The sequence below is a fragment of the Camelus ferus genome, chromosome 3 (genome assembly GCF_009834535.1).
Source record: "Camelus ferus isolate YT-003-E chromosome 3, BCGSAC_Cfer_1.0, whole genome shotgun sequence".
Classification (NCBI taxonomy): Eukaryota; Metazoa; Chordata; class Mammalia; order Artiodactyla; family Camelidae; genus Camelus; species Camelus ferus.
In genome coordinates this window covers 21,400,521-21,420,261 of record NC_045698.1, presented here as the reverse complement: position 1 = coordinate 21,420,261, position 19,741 = coordinate 21,400,521, and the positions used below count along the sequence as shown (strand labels likewise).

The window sequence follows — 19,741 nt, the reverse complement described above, 5'->3', positions numbered from 1 at the left end:
GCCAATTCTTTCTTTCAAAAATCTTATATGACAGTGAAAGGAACAATTCATTAGTGTGGTAGTTAGGAGGAGAGGAGTCAGAAATGATCATGCTGCTTTTTGGAAGTAGTGTTGGAGCACATCACAGTGGGCACGGGATCAAGGCTGCTGTGCACCAACCCTTAATGGGTGTTTTGGGTACATGGTGGTAGGATTGGGGCCGGCTGTTCGGGCCATTTGGACATCCGCCTGTGCCTTACAGTATTGCTCTTTTGGCAGAAGCTGCCAGAGCTGCTTTCCAAGTTTGCATCTGATCAGTGGACAGAACTCTGTTTCTTATTCTTTTATGCTTTGTCTCTCCACGCCCTGTTTTCACACTCTGGATAAATGCTCTCTTGCGGTTTGGTGACCCGAACTCTCTACTGCCCAGCACAGAAGATGAATGTCAGGGTTGAACTCAGCCCCTAACTCTCTACTGCATCCTTTACATTCTCTCACAGTTTTCTTATAACAAATTATGCAACGTATATATAGACAGGATGATGAGAACAGTGGTCAAAGGGAGAAATTACGCAGATCAGACAGATGAAACACTGACTGCTTCCAGTTTCCTGCGCTCCTGTGTTTCTTTTCATTCTCATTTTGGATACTTTCCCTACATTTCGTTTCCCTTCTGCACTTTGGCAGGCACCCAAATTCAGCTGCAGATATTTTTTTCTTTGACCTTGCTAAGAATGAATCCCAAATTCCTATTCAAATGAAAGCAGAATTTCCAAGTATAGGTGTTGTAGTCGGTCATGAACACACAAAGATGTCATCAAATAAAATAAGAATAAAAAGTAGGGAGGCAGGAAAAGAGGATGGGAAAAAAAGTACAAAATTAATGAAACAGAATTTGAAAGCATAAGGCGAAGTGATGAAGTGATGTTCACATGCTAACGTCAGGCAGGGGGCATGTCTCCTCATCTCTGTTTCAGGCAGCAGGCTCAGTTTACCCTCATCCTTGTTGCTGATTAAGAGTTCTGAAGGCCCATCCGTCATTAAACCGTCTCAATGTATTATTAAAACAGCAAAATGACTTTTCCTCCAGGCATACAGAATAAAACAAACTGCAACAACTTCACGCTGTGTCTATACAACACAGAATGAAATGGAAATTTCTCACTCTCCACTTATTTTGATCAATGTGCATAACTAAACGAGAGAGCAGGGACCACATTTTTACTTTGTGGCCTGCAGGAGCCAGCCAGCATGGTTATCATTTTGATCAGATCAGATACTGTCAGATGTGTTTGGTTGGTTTTGATTTGGCCAAATTACATATTTCAGAGACACTTCGGCCCTTTGAAGTACCTTTTCTTTAGATTTTTTAAAAATTATCTGGCTCCACAAAATAATATAACAAAGGAAAACTGGGTATGTTTCAATGGAGGGAATGTAAAGAAGTCAGTATTATTAAGAGATTCTTAGACTGATAGCCAAAAAGATGGGCGAGAGTTAGAAAGCATGCTTTGGGAATCTAGTTTTTGCACCTCCATGAATCATTCATTCATAAAACATGGGTGGTGTGAGGTACCCTTCAGGTACTTCTGATATATTTGGAAACTATAGTGCCTTCTGTCAGGAAGTTGAAAATTCGAAGATGGAGAGAGGCAGAAAAAGAAGTGACTGCTTACAATACAATGGGAAGGAAGAATGTGTGGATTCTAAGACACTACAGGATGAAATGGGAGTAGACTTGGGCTTCAGAGATGGTTTTCCATTGAAGTTAATAATGATAATGATCGTGAATACTCTTTGTGTACGAGGCTCTGGATTAGGCTCTGTGCATGCTTTAACTCGTTTAATCTCTAGCAAAATTTCGAGAGAGGTACTACTGTCAGTATTCTCATTTCACATATGAGCAAACATGTTTAGAGAGATCTTTTCCCAAAGACCCTAAGTAGAAAAACAGATTGGAATCCAGGTCTATCTGATTTTATAGCTGAAGCTCTTTTTAACCTCTAGGGTCTATTTCTGCTGTTTCCCTGCAGTGTGAACTTGGGGAAGTAGCTAAACTTTTCTGTGACTTTATTTTCTCATCTCTAAAATGGAGATGGTAAGAGTATGTAATTCATTTGCAAGAATTAAAGGAAACAATACAAAGTAAACTACCAAAGATGTCTTGCACATAGTAAGTGTTCAATAAAGATTAGCTAGTGTTATGTAACGGACTTTCTGCATATTTAAAAGGAGCAGATAGATAGATAGATAACTATTTATATATCTACAAAATGCAAAGTTCCCAAAGACACATTTCTGAGCGTAAACAAGCAAATTGCAGAGACAATTGACACAGGATAATATTTATAAACTATATATTTTCATAGCTACATATCATGTATACAAGAACGCTTTTCAAAGAACACCTGACAGTCTTTTTTCTCTCTCCTTCTTGCTGTCTCTCTCTCTCTCTCTCTCACATACAAACAGTCCTTCAAAACATCAATACAGCTATCATAACTGTCTGGGTCTTTACTAACTGTTTTTATGCAGATTGATTCGGGGGGAAATGACTTGAGTGAGGGAGGAGGTAGGAATACCTGTTAAAGTTACACTTTTCATTTGCTTTGTCACAAACATGCACACATATGAATATGTGTATGCCTTTCAAAAACTGGAGAAAGGCCAAATTCTGTTGTTCTATTGAGAACAAAAATACATTCTGGAAAGATTTCAGATGTGCACTTGCCAAATATGGCTTTCATCCTATTTTCAAACAAATATTGATGTCTTTTGCTAGCAGGATTCTTTAAAAGAGTAATGAAGTATAAATGTTTTCCTATCTCTAAAATTAGGTGCCTCTTTGGGAGACATTTAGATTTTCTAAATTTCTTAGGGCTTTCTGAGCATTTGTGATTATGATGGGGATTTCTGAGTAATGGGACTGTTTCTTTAAATCCCTCCATCTCTGGGGGTATAATTGCTACCATCATTTGCTCTTTGCCCCCATGTGTGTTCTCTGTTTGCCTTCTTTGGCCCTAGAGCTGGGACACGTTCCGACTGGTCCTGCAGGGGCCCTGGCCAGCCAAGCACTAGTGATGTTGGTGCATTCTTTCTCAGGCTATGCTGGTTGCTTTGCTCAGACCACCAGAGGAATCTCAGCAAAGGTTGTGAAAGGCATAGACTCTAACCAATTGTGGTGGGAGATGACCAGGTTCCTGGAATGTCTGGAGGAAGTGAGATTTATGGGGTAAAGAAAGCCCTGATATCATCTAGACTTTTAGAGTTTCAAGAAAATGAATATCTGTGTCTTGATGCTAGGTCCATCAATTTTTTGGTAAGGAATAAAGCATTTTCTTTTCAATTACCTTCAACCTAAAATTTTTTCAGATTTTTAAAATTATTTTGTCAGAGAATGTGCACGTGTGTATATAAATTAATGTATCGCATCTATATTTATCCATTATCTATTTACCTATCATCTATCTATCTAATCAAGTGTACCAAGCACAGCATTTTTTAAAAAGCCAGATAACACATTCCTTTTAATTTCAAAAATCTACAGTTTATTTTTAAAGGAGAGTAACTCTTGTTTTTCATGAGTATACCTTCCAACCAGAAAGTATACAGCATGTCTACAGCATTTAGGACATCGATTTATTATTTGAGAGTTATTAACTGAGGTCCTAGGTACAAAATAAGAAAATATTCCACTTAAGTATTTTAATAACTAATAAAATAAGTGTGCACTGATTTTGAAGTTTACAAAGCTCTTTTCTCATTTCTCTTGTATTTTTATTTTTATACAAAAATTAAAAGATCAGTCAATGGCTTTTTATTTTATTAGAGAAAACATATTATCTTTTGAAAGATAATCAAACTTTTAAAATTACATGTTGCTTTTTCCCAAGATTCTAATATTTCTGATTAATGAAGAAAAGTTTTAAAATTAAATCACTGCCTTTCTTAAAATGATAAGCTACTTTGAACAGAAACCTTCTTAGGTTTACATAAATCTATGAAGAGGACAAGCTTTAGAACAAGAAGGTTTACCTTAATATTTTTCTATCACTAGGTGAAGAGTTTACAAGTTAGTATAACAACATTATCTTCTATTTAAAAGTATGTTTTTAATTATAGATTTTTCAGTCCTCTTTTTGGAATCTATTTTAAAATAATACTTACTTTTTCTACTTTTTTATGTCTAACATACAAATGTAACTTTCTTCTTAGAAAATTTAGTAATTATAGAATGATATAATGCAAAAGAAAATTGGTCAATCAGAATTTTATCATTGAGAATTTTAAAAAGTTAACATTTTGGTTTATATATTTCCAGATTTGTATATAGATACAGCTTTAAAATATAGGTGCTATGCAGTAATGTTTTATAACCCATTGCTTCAAATAATAATATAAGTACCTCCTAGGTTATTAGATGTGTTTTAAAATGCCTTTAGAATTGCATCGTGTTTGTTTGTATGCCTGTATCAAAGTGGTTTTTTTAACTTCCTATTTTTTTTCATTTGAAAGCCTACTTTTGCTTACGAGTAGGCTTTCAAACTATCTTTGTTCAATGCAAAAATAAATTTGTACTTTTTTGTATCTGAATTAACTGCATTTTTTTATACATTATCTTTTGTGATATTTCTCAGGCATATTTTTGTAGGCTGTGGATTTATAAGAACTAATTTTATATTGAGGTTATTAGCACTATATCCTAATATTACCAATATTTTTCTTAGTTTGTATTTTATCATTTAATTTCTTTTTGATTTGTAAGTTTAAAAATTGTATATTAAAATATGTTCTTTTTTTATGATATACACATTTTAGTATTTAGAAATGCCTTTCTCATCCTAATCTGAGACTTAATCATGCCTCCTTCCACTAATGCTACAGTTGGACTCATACTCTTTGGCATTTTGATTGATATGAATTTTGAAGTATGTTCTGGTAAAGGAGAAAGGAGTGGATTTCATGAGAAAGTAACAAGTTGCTAAGGCCTAGATAGAACTGATGAGGCTGGAGGGAAATTAGTCTGATGGCTGGGAACATCAGGAATTTGAAGAGATGTGATTGAAGTCTTGGGTGAATAAGTAAATATTGGAGAATATGAGGAACTTGTCATTTGGGAAAGAGGAAATCACCTTTGTTAGAGAAAAAGCACTTTGAAATTGGCATGATTACATCACATGATACCTTCTCAGTGAAACAGAGATGAAAGAATCTTCTGAAGACAAAGATTTGGACTGGAGGAAGAGTGAAAGTTGCACTAGACTTGCAGGTTGAGAAGTTCAGAGGCAAGCATTCCACAGTGTTGCTGGAATTCCGTAACACTGAAAGAAGTATGACAAGAAGCAGGAAAAAAAAAAAATACAAAGAAAGGACCAGATGAAGACTTGATGAAAGCTATGAATCCTCTCTTCAGATAAATGCATGTTCTCACTATTTTGCAAACAGTTTTAGAGAGGGAGATGATTCTCCTACAATGGGTTAAAGACTTTTACTTTAGGAGACATATAAGACACCCTAAATCTGCAGGCCAGCCTGAGGAAGTCTTATACACTGATGGAAAAGTGGAATCTTCAGAAATACAATAATTATTGTTGGGGCATGCAGTTTTTAAATATAAAGAGTTAAGTGAATAATAAATAAAGAATAAAAATAAATCAAGAATAAAATAAATGGAAAGTCATAGAGACATTCACTTTCTTTGGTTATTTCTTTGATTTTTCTTTCTTCTACTACTCAGGCTGTCCTTTGGGTGGTTTCTTTCTCTTTATATCTGAACTTCTAACAGATGTGGGTGTGTTCCTTGATTAGCAGTGGCCTTCACCCTTGAAGACTAAGCAGGAACCTATGAACCTATGAAAAGGAGAGAAAAATCATTTTCTTAGGGTGGCTTCTACTAAAGAGCCTGAGCTAAAGGTCCAAAAATGGGTTGTTCCGTTTCCTACATGAGCCTGTCCAGGTTTCTACGACAGGAGTGCCAGTAGGCATACTGCAGCTGATAATGGGAGTGCGCTTGACTCATGTTGACTTCAGATCTAGCAAAGACTGCATGGAGATTGGTAAAGTACAAGACTCGTAATGGGAACTCCATTCGTGATAAATCCCTTGTCTTCATGAAGGTTTCAGAGGACATTAACTCATGACACTATTTACTGAAAATGTTTGTCTCTTGTCTAAGGCTGTGTCTATCCAACTGAAAACAAGCAGACTGCATTATTTTCTGCTATACTAATACCAATACTAATGTCAGTGTGGATTTCTTCATGGTCGATTTGATAATTTCTTTGGAGATGAGCCATTCTTATAAAATAATAACAGAAGACAGGGATCAATTGTACCTTATTGACAAGGTTTATTGTCTCCTCTGAAATCATTTTAAAAGACAGACATATGAATTTTACTCAGAAGAAAACTGACTTTGGTGACAAAAGTCCTTATGTTCTATGAGTCTCCCTCCAGAAACAGCTGCATCATTAGAAACATATTTTATGTTTAATATGAGTAGGGTATTACATATATAGGAGAAACTCAAGTAAAATGGAAAGATGTGAAATAGTGAAAGTAACAAAAAAACCCCAAACATATGAAATGATAATTTCAAATAGTTATAACTGAGATAATTTGCAGTATTTGGCACTTTTTTGTCTTGAGACATTTAATGCTGAATCATGTGAATACTGAACTTCAGTAGAAATTAAAACAACCTGATGAGATTCCACCAAATGTGGAGATGCAGGTAAAATCACATAGCTCAAGCCTTTATGCACAGATAAATCAGCAATAGGGAAAAAAAAAAGCTGGTACAGAAAAACTGAAGAAAAGACTGAAGCTTGCCATGCATCTATAGAAATGATATCTGCCTTGATGAATACCATACGAAGAGTGATTAACTTTTACCAAAACAATTTAGTGTTTTAATTATGCTTAATTTATAATTGAGAACGTATATTCTTCAAAAAAAATCAATTATAATTTTCGCTCCTCCCCCGCAGACTGATTCATCCAGAATTCTCAACATCATAATTTAGAGATAATAATTTAATCACTAAGTAATTTATAGAACCTCTTTGAAATTCTTGAGGACTTCAAAGTGCTACTAAAAATAAAATTTAAGAACAAGAGAAGATAAGGATTGCAGCAATGACACAGACATGGTAAATAAAGGAAAAGGGTGTAGTCCATGAAAGTCTCTACATCTTTTGCATACTTTTAAGTTTTGATGAAACTACACACTTCAACTCAGTAGCTTGCTCAGCAGTCACATTGCTATAAGGACTGAAAGATGCTAAAGCAGGCCCGATATGGGAGTTGAGGGGCTCCTCGGATGGGCAGCTTTGGTCTGAGGATTCACCAGCAGCCTCACCAAACTTCCTTAGAACTGCCACGTTGTCTACCACTCCTGCACCCAACTTTTTCTTTCTTCCCTTTCCCCTCCCAAGAGCCAGCCCTGCATTCTGTCAGTTCTCCCAGCCTCCTCCAGCTCTTACTCAGTTCCCTTCACAGATGTTTCCCCTAATACATTTTTGCACATCCAAGTCTCAGCATCATCTGCCTCTCACAGTGCACAGGTGACACAGTTGTATCAGAAGTTATCCAAGAAAACAAGCAACGAGATAGGGGTTTAGGACTGGGTTGCTTATCCCCTGGTGGGTGAAGAGGACACTGTCCTGTTTGGTAGGTGGGGCAATGATACCCCCTTGTACAAGGCAATGTTAATTGCTAAGGATTTCGCTGCTGGTGGTGGGACAATGTCTGGGTGGAGAAGAATGCTGTGATTGGGGATGAGGATTCAGGCATTTGAAAGTTTTGTGTTAACAATGCCTGTAAATATAGTGAAGTTGGCTGGTTCCTTCTAAGTTGTACTGATGCCCTGAAGGGGGCTAATAAGAGACCCAGGGCTGTTCACAAGCTTTGGTACCTTGCAAAGAGACCGTTACCTCCTGTAGTAAAAACACAGACGGAGCTGTGCAGCAGACTGAGTATCTAATAGAGTTGTCAGGCTTCGGAGACATTTGAATGATCATCCAATGCTCTGGTTGCCAGGACCAGGGTGCTTGCTGAGAAAACCTAGGACCCTGAAACATGGGACTGAGGATATCTTGTTATTGGTTCTGCATTTGTCCATGAACCTTCTGGGCCTCAGAGGTGGACTGCCTTTCTGAGAAAGAGCTATCACTTTCACTGTCGGCCTCGTGGCAGGCTGTGGGGTGGGGCATGGTGTTGCTGTCTTCCGCCAGCAGCTGCCTGGGCATGTGGTGGGTGGCAGTAGGCGCTGTGCCCTGTCTGCTGGCCCTGCTGGTGCTGGTTAAGCATCTGATGACCTCAGCCATGCAGGTCATGAACTGCAAGTGCCAGCTCCACCGTGTGGCCCTGCTGCGCAGTGGTGGAGGTGCTAATGCTCTGGTTCTGCTCGGCGGCCTTATCTGCTGGTCACCATCCTGATGACGGCTGGGCCGCCCACTTCCCCTGCATGGCCACTGTGTCCCATGCTGTCAGGAGGCATTGCTCTGGCTGCCTCAGGCTCACTCTTGCTGCTGGGTTTGCTGCTGTGTTAGATGGGTGTCAGTGTCCACTGCCTCCCCATATGTGTAGCTGACCTGTCCTCCATCCAGAATGACCACAGTGGCAATGACAGTGTCTTGAGCATCTCAGGAGGGTTGTCTGCTGGCCAGTGACGTGAGGTCACATCCAGCATCACCAGCTTCATCTGACCCAGCCAGAGCTCTTCTTCCCAACCTCGGCCTCAGTATCCACAGAACTGTGCTAGGATGTGAGTGAATGTGACTGTGTGGGAGTGTGTGTGTGTGTGTGTGTGTGTGAAGCAGATAGTGGTATATGTGAGTATGTATGTGTCCTAGGACTGTACAGCCCTTCTGTGGGATTGCATGATGTATGATTAACAGTCTGTGTGTTACCTGCACATTCACACCACAGGAAGGTGAATGTGGGTCTCCTTGGAACTGAGTGTTTGTGTCCATGAAACTGTCAGAGTCTCCCTGTCTCCATGTGGGGACTCTAGGCTCACAAGTATCTGAGATCCCTGAGAACTATTGACCACTATACCAAACATCGTTCAAATCCAACCTTGCCTTGTTAAACACCTGTAAGGGATCTCCACCTGAGTAACTCCATGCCCACTCCAGAGACTGCTCCAGGGACCCTTCACTGAGAAGAGTAACTGGTGGCAAAGTGGAAAGAACATGGGCTCTGGAATGTGACAGGTCTCGATTGAAATCCCTCCTCTAACACTTACTAACTGGCGGACTTGGGCAAGTGACTTATCCTCTCTGAGCCTCAGTTTCTTGAGGGTCATGGTCATGGTTGTGATAATCAATTGCAAAGATTAAATGACATCCTGTATGGAGGGACTGCACACGTGGCAGATGTGCAATAAAAAAGGTGGGTGTGTGTGCTAAAACAAAATGAAACAAACAAGAAACTCTCCTCCCAAGGGAATAGATGATCCCCTCAGGAGCAGCCCCCTTCTCCATTTCTGGCTGCAGGCTGATAATCGGTAAGACCCAGGGTAACCATATTGGGTGAAATAAAGAACGAAAGAGACTATACAGGCTGAATGAGGTCAAATAATTAGCTAACATACTTGAGCCAGGAGAATCCACCTGTGATGGAATTTTATAGATGCTTCTTCAAAGAGGCCAGAATGCAAGACTATGTGAGCAAGTATTCTTGATGTGGGATAGTTAAGTGACTTTCTTGGGACAAGACATGTTCTAGCAAGGATCTGAGTTGATGAAGGAAACTCACTGCTGCAGTGGCTATTGGAGCCCTGAGAAAAGGGCTGGCCAACCTTAAGGGAGAAAGCTCTGACTTGTGGTGTCCAACGTTAAAAGTAGGAATCATGAAGCTGAGGGAAGCAGGCATACTGGAGTGGACATATTATGTAAGGCCAGAATTCTGATCTAGAAGATGACTGTGTTCCACAGGAGGACCCAGAGGTCACGTTATTCTCCAAGGCCTGTCATCAAAATGCTGGTGAGAGGGACACTAGCATCAGAAATTCAGTGGTAACCTCTGCAGGCCAGGGCTGGTGGCAGGAGAAGCAGATACAATCTTTAGAGGCCAAGTCGCAGAGGCCAGGATGCCACCATTTCTCTGAAGATCAGCAAGGTCACAGGGGCAGCCAAGTGAGCTTGACCCCCAGGGAGTGGTGAAGATGGTTAATGGAACAATGGGCCATGACATCCCTGGGAGCAAGAGTGCTAGAGGGCTGTTCAACGACTCTAACCATAGGGAGAAAAGAAAGGGGCAAGAGTGGAGGAGCAGGAGGCTGAGGATGATTATCCCACTAAAAGGTAACACTCAGCTCCCATACAGGAGCCAATTTTGGATACAGAATCCACAACATCCAAATAGTGGGCACACCTCACATTGAAAGAGGTGAGGAAAAAGGGCAGATGACCAGGGGACCCACTGGTTATGCCACGTAGTACACCATCTGGAACCAGGCAGCCCCACAGAACTCTGGAGCAGCCTCTAAAAATCCAGCTGAAGTGCTGGTCCAGGGGCAACACTCTGTAATCATGAGTCACCCTCAGGATGTAGCATACGCATTGAATCAGAGACCTCTGTGTGAAGCTGTGTCCTCAAGGGAAAGAGCACACAGCTCTGGGAACCGTGCAGTGGAAGCAGGATTACCCGCTGACCATCACTCCTAATGCCCAGCTGGGGGATTCTGCTCCTCTTTACACCGTGCTTTGGGTTTGCAGAGTGGGAGGCTCAAGTGAGCAAAGGGCCATACTCTTGTCAAGGGTCACAGCAGAGGTTCCATTGAAGTGCATGTTACAGCTGCTGCCTGGGTACTTTGGATTGTGCCCAGAGACCACCAGGGTAGAAGAGAAGCCATCACACTGGCAGAGGCAACTGGATTTGATGGCAAGGGGACATGGGGCTCCTTTTCATACAGTGCGAGTGGGGAGGAATATGTGTGGAACCCAGTGGGCGCCTCCTATCACCCACTTGCCCCACTGTAACTGTGAATGGTTATGTAGCGACTCCCATCTCAGGATGATTACCAAGGATGCAGGCCACCCAGAAATGAAGGTTTGGATCATACCAGTCTGAGGGTACACCACCAATAATATGCCGAGGCGATCAGTGAGTATGAAGGGAGTTCTGAATGGATAGCAGAGGGGGGAATGTGGTGTAAGATCAACTGCATCAAAACTACTTCTTCTGCATTTCCTGTCAGGAAGAGAGGCTGTGAGAGCCATGCAAAAGATGCTCCCCAACCTGTGCAGAAAGTAGATCTTTGTGACCCAGGAGGTGGCTGGTGGCAGCCATCAAATCATGTTTCTCAGGGTTCCAGCTGAGGGCAGCATAGTTGAGCAATGGTTCCAACTGCTGTGCTCTGAAAGCCATCACCGCTGTCCCACCAAGGTTGCCCTTCCCAAGCGCTGTTCCCAGCCAGTGCTGAGAGCAGTGCTGAGAGCAGCAGGGGGAGTCATTCCTGGAGATGAGGCATTCTTCTGGCCAGGCCAGTTTGGCTTAGTCCTTCCCATTGGCCCTTGAACCTGCCGACATTTCTTAGACCTGCCTTCTTCCAGGCAACCCTTACTCCCTTTCTCCTTTCCAATAGTCAGGTAAACATCTTAATCTGAGGGCTCTCTAAGACCCTTCTGGTTCCCTCCTAATTTTCTTTTCTTTTAATGAATCTCTCGGCCTTCTGATCCTGTCTTGGCATCTGCTTCTCAGAGAGCCTGCAGTACACATTGGTGTTGACTGAAAACATAGGTCAATTTGGGGACTTGAAGTAAACTGTATCCTAAATCTAGACTGCTTCGAAATACTGATAAGGCCATGAGAATCTCTTGCTCCTTATATATACCAATCGGCTTTTCTTCATTCCCGAATGATAACCCTAGTTCCTAATCCACTCAGCAACCTTTCAGTTCTTTCTTACTTAATATAAGGCAAGAAGGATCACCCAACAAGATAATGTGAATATTTACAATTTCCCCACAATTGTTACACAAGCAACTCAAAACACATGCCCTTCTGACAACAGAATTCTTCTGAGGCAGGATTTATATTAGAAGGTAGAGATGTGTATGAGGAAAGAATGATGAAAGTCACAACCTCCACTTGCGTCAACATTCTGATATGTTTGCTTTGTTTAGTCTTTTCATTAGCTTCAAATTCTGATCATTAAGAAAACTCACAAGATAGCTTGCTGTAAGCGAATATCAGTGAAAAGATTATTGCATCCATCACCCATAAGTCTTTTAAACAGGAAGCACACATCTTATAATGCTAACTAATTTCTTAAACAAATAGGTGCTTGTGATTAGATGGATTTATAAAATCATGTTTACATTACTAACATCATCATCAACATAAACATTTTATAGCATCTATTATGGTAGCTTTCAGGTAGTTGATGCCTCCAAAAACATTTATTGGTCTGAAATGAAAAATATCTTTGAGAAATGAGTTTAATTAAATACAAGCCATAACGGTAAAACTGACTCACCAGCTGGGTGTGACAAAGAAATAAGTAGATCAAAGTGTCATCAAATGGATCCTTCAGGTCCCATGAGTGGGAGAACCACATCACAGCATACGTGTCATTGCCTATAGTAATTAGAGCTGACATCCAAATGGCCTAGATGAGCGCCATGCTGCCACGATGTAGTTGATGATTTGGGCAAATGCCAACTCAACGTGTATGTTTCAGGGTGCAACTCAGTCAGGGGCTCAACAGCATTCGGTATGATCACTAGTTTCCAGCTAGATAAGAGGCAAGTTTCTGGCCTTGGCAGGTTTTTGACACCCTGGGAAAGAAAAAGTTCTCCAGTTTCATCCTGTTTATCACTCCTCCCACAAGCGTGCCTCATAGTGAAGGTTATAGGAAGTTAGTTACAGGGAATTTCTGTTAAATATGGGAATAGGTAAAGAATAAAAGGGAAATGATGGCATGTGCCAAAATTAAGGGGACGAAAATCCTTTTACTGAATGTGTTTCGAAAAATCCAAACAGTTTTGTGACATTTTAGACAGGAAAAGTCATTTTTATACCAAAGTAATGTAGGGTTGTGCAAACCTTCATATCAGTTGATAAAGAAAAATATTACTTTCATAGGTTCACACAAGAAGTTCAAGTATTTCATCTCAGCTTCTCCGATTTTTAAGCCATTTTCCTGCAAACTGGCAAATTTCTGCCTACAGCAAACTGATGAAAATTCACGGGTGTTTTCATTCCTCCAGTTTAGGGAGGAATAGTGAAACTTTTGCCTTAGATCAAACTTTTGAATATTTGAGGGGAGGAAAAAAACCCCACATCCCTTCTCAAATGTGAATACCCAAAATGAAATGTGGCCGTTTCTTACATTTTTAGATGCCTGGAAGTTTTCCACAAACTTCTATAACAGTCACTCTGCAGGCTTCTGCTATAAATGTATCAGGAACTATCTAGGGAAATATTCTATTGAGAGGGAAGGCAGGATTATCTAGCAGTTAGAGCGTGGAATTTGGACTTAGACAACCATCTGAGACCTGCACCTGCCTCTTTCATCGCCTTATGGTGCAGTGCTGTATAAATGATTCAGACTCTCTTTGCTTATGTTTTTCCCTGTGGCAATAGAGGGAAATGGGCCAAGCATTAGCCCCTTCTCAACAATCAGAGAATACCATAAAGGTAAGTATGACATTGTCTGTAAAGAGCTATGACCTGTAATCCAGAAAAACAGTGCAGAGTTGTAAGGGCACAGAGTCTGCGTGCACACGACAGAGTCCTGCATGGAGAGCTGCCGTAGCCTGGCTCCTCACTTCTGTATTTGGCCAGGGGTCCTTATGACACATAGTCAACAGTAAGTCTTGGCAGTTGCTAATTCCATCCACACGTATCTTTCCTTCAGCATCTGGAACATGTCAACCTCCCTCTCACAAGCTCGGTAGAGGAAGACACCCTATAAACAGTCAACCAGCTTGCATGTATTGATTGTCTAATATACAAAATGCATTCTGCTGAGGATTGGACACCTGGTGAAAGTCTGTTAGAACAATAATGATTTATAAAGCACAGTAGCTGTTCTCAAAACACTTGTAAGCATGATCTAGTTATAAAGGGGGTTTTAAAAATGACATGAGATACCCAAAGGTGACAATTAGAAATACTGATTCTAAGACGTTTAAGGAAGTAATAGGAGGAAAGGTATGGGAATTCAGAGTAACCCCTTTGGATGTGATTTTAGTTCGTAACTATGAAGGTGGAGGACAAGCAGATGGAATACGGTGCTTTCAAAAACAGGCTCCAACTGTAATTCTTAATTTAATCATTTAGACTGGACATTCCCAAGCTCTATTAAACTTTAATGCTCAACTCCAAAGAGCTTTGGTCTTGCTTATAAGGACTAACATAGATGGATAGGCTGGTTCTTGGTAGTAGAGCAAGTCGAGCAAGACATCTGTAAAACGGCGGATGCAGAGCAGCCTTGCTGGGGGATATACTGGCATATACCCTCGTTTCAAAGCATATTGGTAAAATGTTTGTTATAAATGATATTGTGACATTATGTATCTCCAAAAAGATGAGCCATGTCAAAACATCTAGTCAATTCAGAGAAAATAGAAATCCAATTTTAGATGAAGTATAAAGTATGTCATTTGGTTTAGGTGGAAAATTGAAAATTTCTATTTTATTTTAAATAGCCATGTTTTAATGTGTCACGTAAACAGCCCAGGAAAGAAGTAAAATTTATTCATGCTGCTTGGTGTAAATAATGTGAATGATAGTAGTATATTGAGATAAAAAGTGAGTTTAATGACCATAAAATTGAAAATTATTTCTCCAGGAAATTTTTAAGAATCAAAAAGATATGATTTCAAACTGTTAATATTATAAACTGACAATAGTTAATTGTAGCAAGATACAGGTATCTTAACTTATTGTGGAATGTGTTCACTTATTCATGTAAGAGGCTTTATCGAAAGTTTGAGGTTTTACTCACAGTCTTGATCAGCATTGTCCAACGGAAAGATAATTCAAGCCACATGTGCAATTTAAAATGTAATTTCCACATTAAGAAAAGTAGAAAAGACACAAGTAAATTATTTTTTGTTATATTTTACTTAATATATGTACAATATTATCATTTCAACATAAAAAATTATTGAGATACTGTGATTTTTTACTGAGACTTCAAAATTCTCTTTGTATTTTATTTATAATACAAGGCAGTTTGAACTAACCATATTTCAGATGTCCGTGGCCACATATGGCTGGTGACCATTGGTAGCCTGGGTCTGGATGATGGGGTAGAATACAAAACAACACAGGCATGGCCACTGCCTTCAGAGAGCTTACAGTCTAGTGTGGAAAACAGACTTTGAACAATAAATCAAAAGTGCAAAATTTTACAGCTTTTAAAAGCATCACAAAATCAATATCGCTGAATACAGGCCCAACATTTAATGTATTCCCACTTTACATAAGCTGTGGATAATGCAGTCTCTATAAGGGTGAGGTTATTCTTGGTATTTTTAAAGAAATACATTCTTAATTAACAGACTTTTGGAATCTATTAATATTCTTTAAGCCTTGTGCTTCCCACTTCCCCCGTATCAGCATTACACTGTAAGTCTGAAGTTAAATCGTGAGTCAGGAGCGTAATAATCCTTTAATACTGTTATGTATGATTTTAAAAAAAATTAAAGCAACTAGGTACAAAATGAAGTTATCAGAAAAAACTTTACTTAGGATGAGAGAAAATACAATACTTTTTCCATGAACTTTCTATAGCTTTATAATTTCTGTGATTTCTGCTGGCATGTGTTTTTGAAGTTTTCTACTAAGTGCTGTAGATATTCACTAGGTTTATTTCAAATGCAACTTACTTCTTTTGAAATCTTGCAATTCTGCCTGCTTAATACATGAAGCTGGTGTGAAGAACATACTTAGGTATTAAGATAAGAAGAGTATAAAACAATTAAAATATACAAAGAATAGTTTATACATGAAATAAACTCAGTCTTGTTTAAGATTTGCCTTAATTGATTCCACGTAGCTGAGGCTTACTTGCGGATGGTGCTGAAGATGGTCGTCTATTTATTGAGGTTTGAAGAATGCCAAAAAGCACAGATGAACCAAAAGTTTAATGTTTCACTCATCTAGCTAAAAATATATATTTTTTCTCATTGCTTCCTGAATAAAATTGCTACAGAATTTCAGACAGAGAAGATTTTGTGGACTGGAAGAGTCAACCCCACGAGAAGAACTTCCTTAGCTGGAACTTAATGACTGAGTAGAGCTGGATTTTCCAGGAAGAAGTAGGCAGGTCTTTCTCACTTGGAAAAGCAGCATAAATAAAGCAAAGAGTTGAAATTGGCAAGAGTTGCTGAAAGAATAAAGCAGATGGCTTCAATTTGAGATACAGTGGAAGTTAAAAAAGGATGAGCAATCTGAGGCTGGTTAATGGAAACTTAGAATCTTAATCTTGATTCAATAGGTGATGTGGTACCAATTTAGTTTTAAGTCAGGGAAGTGGCATAATAAAAATGGCATTTTTGGAAGATTCCTCTAGCAGAGGTGACAGGATTGATTTAAAGAGGCTGAAGAAAAATATCAAGGAGGTTGAGTTGAGAGACTAGATCCAATAATAGATTTGGAGGATTTAAAACAAACCTTCTTAAAATGGGAGACTCATGCTTTTTTGACAGCATAGGCAATGGAACTGGTAAAAGGGCGAGTAAGGGAATGCTGAGGAAAATTATAATAAATGCAGGATTAAGTTTATTCAGAAAGTAGACTATAACAGGACTCAGGCTTATGGCTGTGGAGTGGGGTGGACATAAAAAGAAGGAAAGACAATTCTTCCACTGACAGGACGGTATAAGCCAGTGATATTTTGAACTGTAGAGGAGCGTTCTCTCAAATTTCTCTTGTCCAGCATAAAATACACATTTTATATTATTTGTCTTAGGCCTCATTCCTCAGATCTAAGGTAAATTGAAAGTTGGTTGAAAAATTACTAAGTGAACTATGACAATGCTTCCAACTCCTTTCTAAAAGCATACATATTTTGGTTTGAATTATTTAGGAAGTTATAAAGCAAAACAGGATTTATGTTTGCCTTATTTCGACATATGGTTTACATTTTGAAAACTTTGCCCTTGGATGGCATTGGATAAAATTATGAGGATAAAACTGAGTATAGAGAAAGTAAAATCACAAAATTCAGAACAGTAATAGACTTCATAAATCATGTGATTACATGTGTAGAAAAACCATAAATATTTATTGACTACCAGGTGCCAAACTTGTTGAGGGTATTAAGTATATCTGCAGATATTTGTGGGAAAAGGAGAAGAAAAAGAAAAAACCTGTCTTCTACAGTCTGGTAGAAGAAATGACCATTAAAAATATAAACAAATGCATTTATAATTATACATTTCAAAAAGTGCCTGTTATGAACTGAATTGTACACTCTCTAAAAATTCATATGTTCAGGTCCTAACCCCCAGTACCTCAGGATGTGATCTAATTTGGAAATAGGTTTTTTACACATGTAATCAGCTAATTTTAGATGAGGGTACACTGAAATAGGCTGGGGTCCTAATCCAGTATGACTGGTGTCTTTATAAAAAGGGGAAATGTGGTTATGGATAGGAACGCAGGGAAAATGCTATGTGAACATGAGACAGATATCAGGGTAATGCCAAAGATTGCTTGCAAACTACCAGAAACTAGAAGCAGGCATGGAACAGAGTCTTCCTCACAGCTTTCAGAAGAAACCAACTCTGCTGACACCTTGATTTCAGAATTCTAGGCTTCAGAATTGTGAATCAACACATTTTTAGTCACCTTGTTTGTAGTATTTTGCTATAGAAGCCGTAGGAAAATAATAGTGTTACAGAGGAGAATTATTGGTGACACTGAGAGTGAATAAGGGGGTAGAGATTAATTTTGGACTAGATGGGCAATGGAGACTTCTTTTAAGATTTAGCCTGATACCTGAAGGATGAGAGTGAACCAGCTGTTTGAAGCAATGGAGGAGGAGTGATCTGGGTGGAAGAAAGAGCATGTGCAAAGGCCCTGAGAGAGGAAAGAACCTGACACAAGTAAGGAACTGAAAAAGGACCAATGTGTCAGGAGCATTGCCAATGAAAGTGTGAGTGGCAAAAGATAGGACTAGATAGAACTTGATAAGAAATTTGGATTTTATTATAAGAGTAATAAGGAGGCTTTCATGGGCTTTAAGCAAGTGATAGCAAGATTGAATTTACACTATAAAATAAATTCTAAGTACTATGTTGAGAATTACCATAGAGAGGGAAGTGGAGCATGACAGCATCAGACCAGGTATTGAAGCTTGAAATAGGCTTGTGGTAGCAGAATATAGATAATTTGAGAAAATATTTAATATTGAAAGTTAGGAAAAATGTGTCGTAAAGAATTACTCTACATTTTTGCCTTGAGCTACTGCGTGTTGCTTTATTGAGATGTTATTTACTGAGATGGAAAAGGCTGGGAGAGAAGAGAACGAGGGGTAATAGAACAAGAATTCAATTCTGGATGTGTTAAGTCTGAGATGACTGTGAGACAGCCAAGTAGAGATGCTAAGTGAGAACTTTGTTGGACCAAAGAAAGGTCTAAGAAGGAAATTAAGTGAGGTGTGTAGTGACCCCAGATTACTAGACTCTAATAGTACAGCTGAAGTCTCCTGATTCCCAGTCCTGTGTCCCAGCAGATGCCTCCTCAGTGATATTAGAGGATCATTTAACTAGATACTAAGGGTCATATCAGTAATATTTTGTGGGTCATATTGAAAATAAATACACAAGTACCTGTGTAGCAAGTAAAACGACATAGATGAATGAAGAGTGGTGATCCAGCATCAAGAGCACGGAAATAAGATCCAGAAGGATTAGAATCTACCATTAGTCTTGCCACTTATTGGTTAACTTGTGCCTCGGCAAAGTGAGTTCATGACATGAAATGATCTCTCTAAGATGCCTATGAGTTTTAAAAGCTGAGCGCTCCCCAGCAATTGTATTCCTGGTTCCATAGTCTAATAATGTTCATGTGCACGTGTACGGGGGAGATGTGTATAAGGAGCCTCACTTAAAAACATTGCTTAAAACAGCAAATTTAAAGGAATTTAAGCATCCATCCATAGAAATAAATAAATATGCTGTGTTTATAGAGGAGAATGCTATTTTGCTGTTTAAATGAATGAACTAGGTCTACGTATGTACAAAGATCACAAATTCAGTGTTGGATACAAAAAAAGTAGGTCTTAGAATGATACTTGAAATAATATACTTTTTATAGAATCACACATAAGTGAAAATGCTAAAAGTCGACAGGAAAGATGCAACTCTGGTTAATTATTGGAATGGGGACGGACAGAAAACTAGGGATGGGCTATAAAGAAAGCTTCAAGATACTGTTATATATAAAATTATATTTGAACTATATACCACAGGGTTAAAAAAGAGTTCATCATATTCTTTGTATATTTAAACGAATGACTCTAAAGTAAGTTAAAATTGATTGTTTTCATTTTTATCATGGAGAGTAAAAGTCTCATTTCAATATATTGTATATTTTAACACTAGATCATTAACTTCCAAAGATGAGAGAAGTCATTGTACACCTTATAACATTGTTTTCCTTTTTCCTTTTTAAATGTACACTTTCAGTGTCAGTTGTATTAAGCGCTGTCACATCCATATTAACTTTAGGAAACAACTTTCAGAAAGAGGCATGCTAAATCCTATTTTATAAAGCACACATTTGATGTTCCTAG

General features: G+C 38.9%; 1 pseudogene; it reads left to right on the top strand.

Moving 5' to 3' along the window:
- The first annotated feature begins 5,977 nt into the window (after window positions 1–5,977).
- On the top strand, window positions 5,978–8,687 carry LOC102505982 (annotated as a pseudogene).
- The last annotated feature ends 11,054 nt before the right edge of the window (window positions 8,688–19,741 follow it).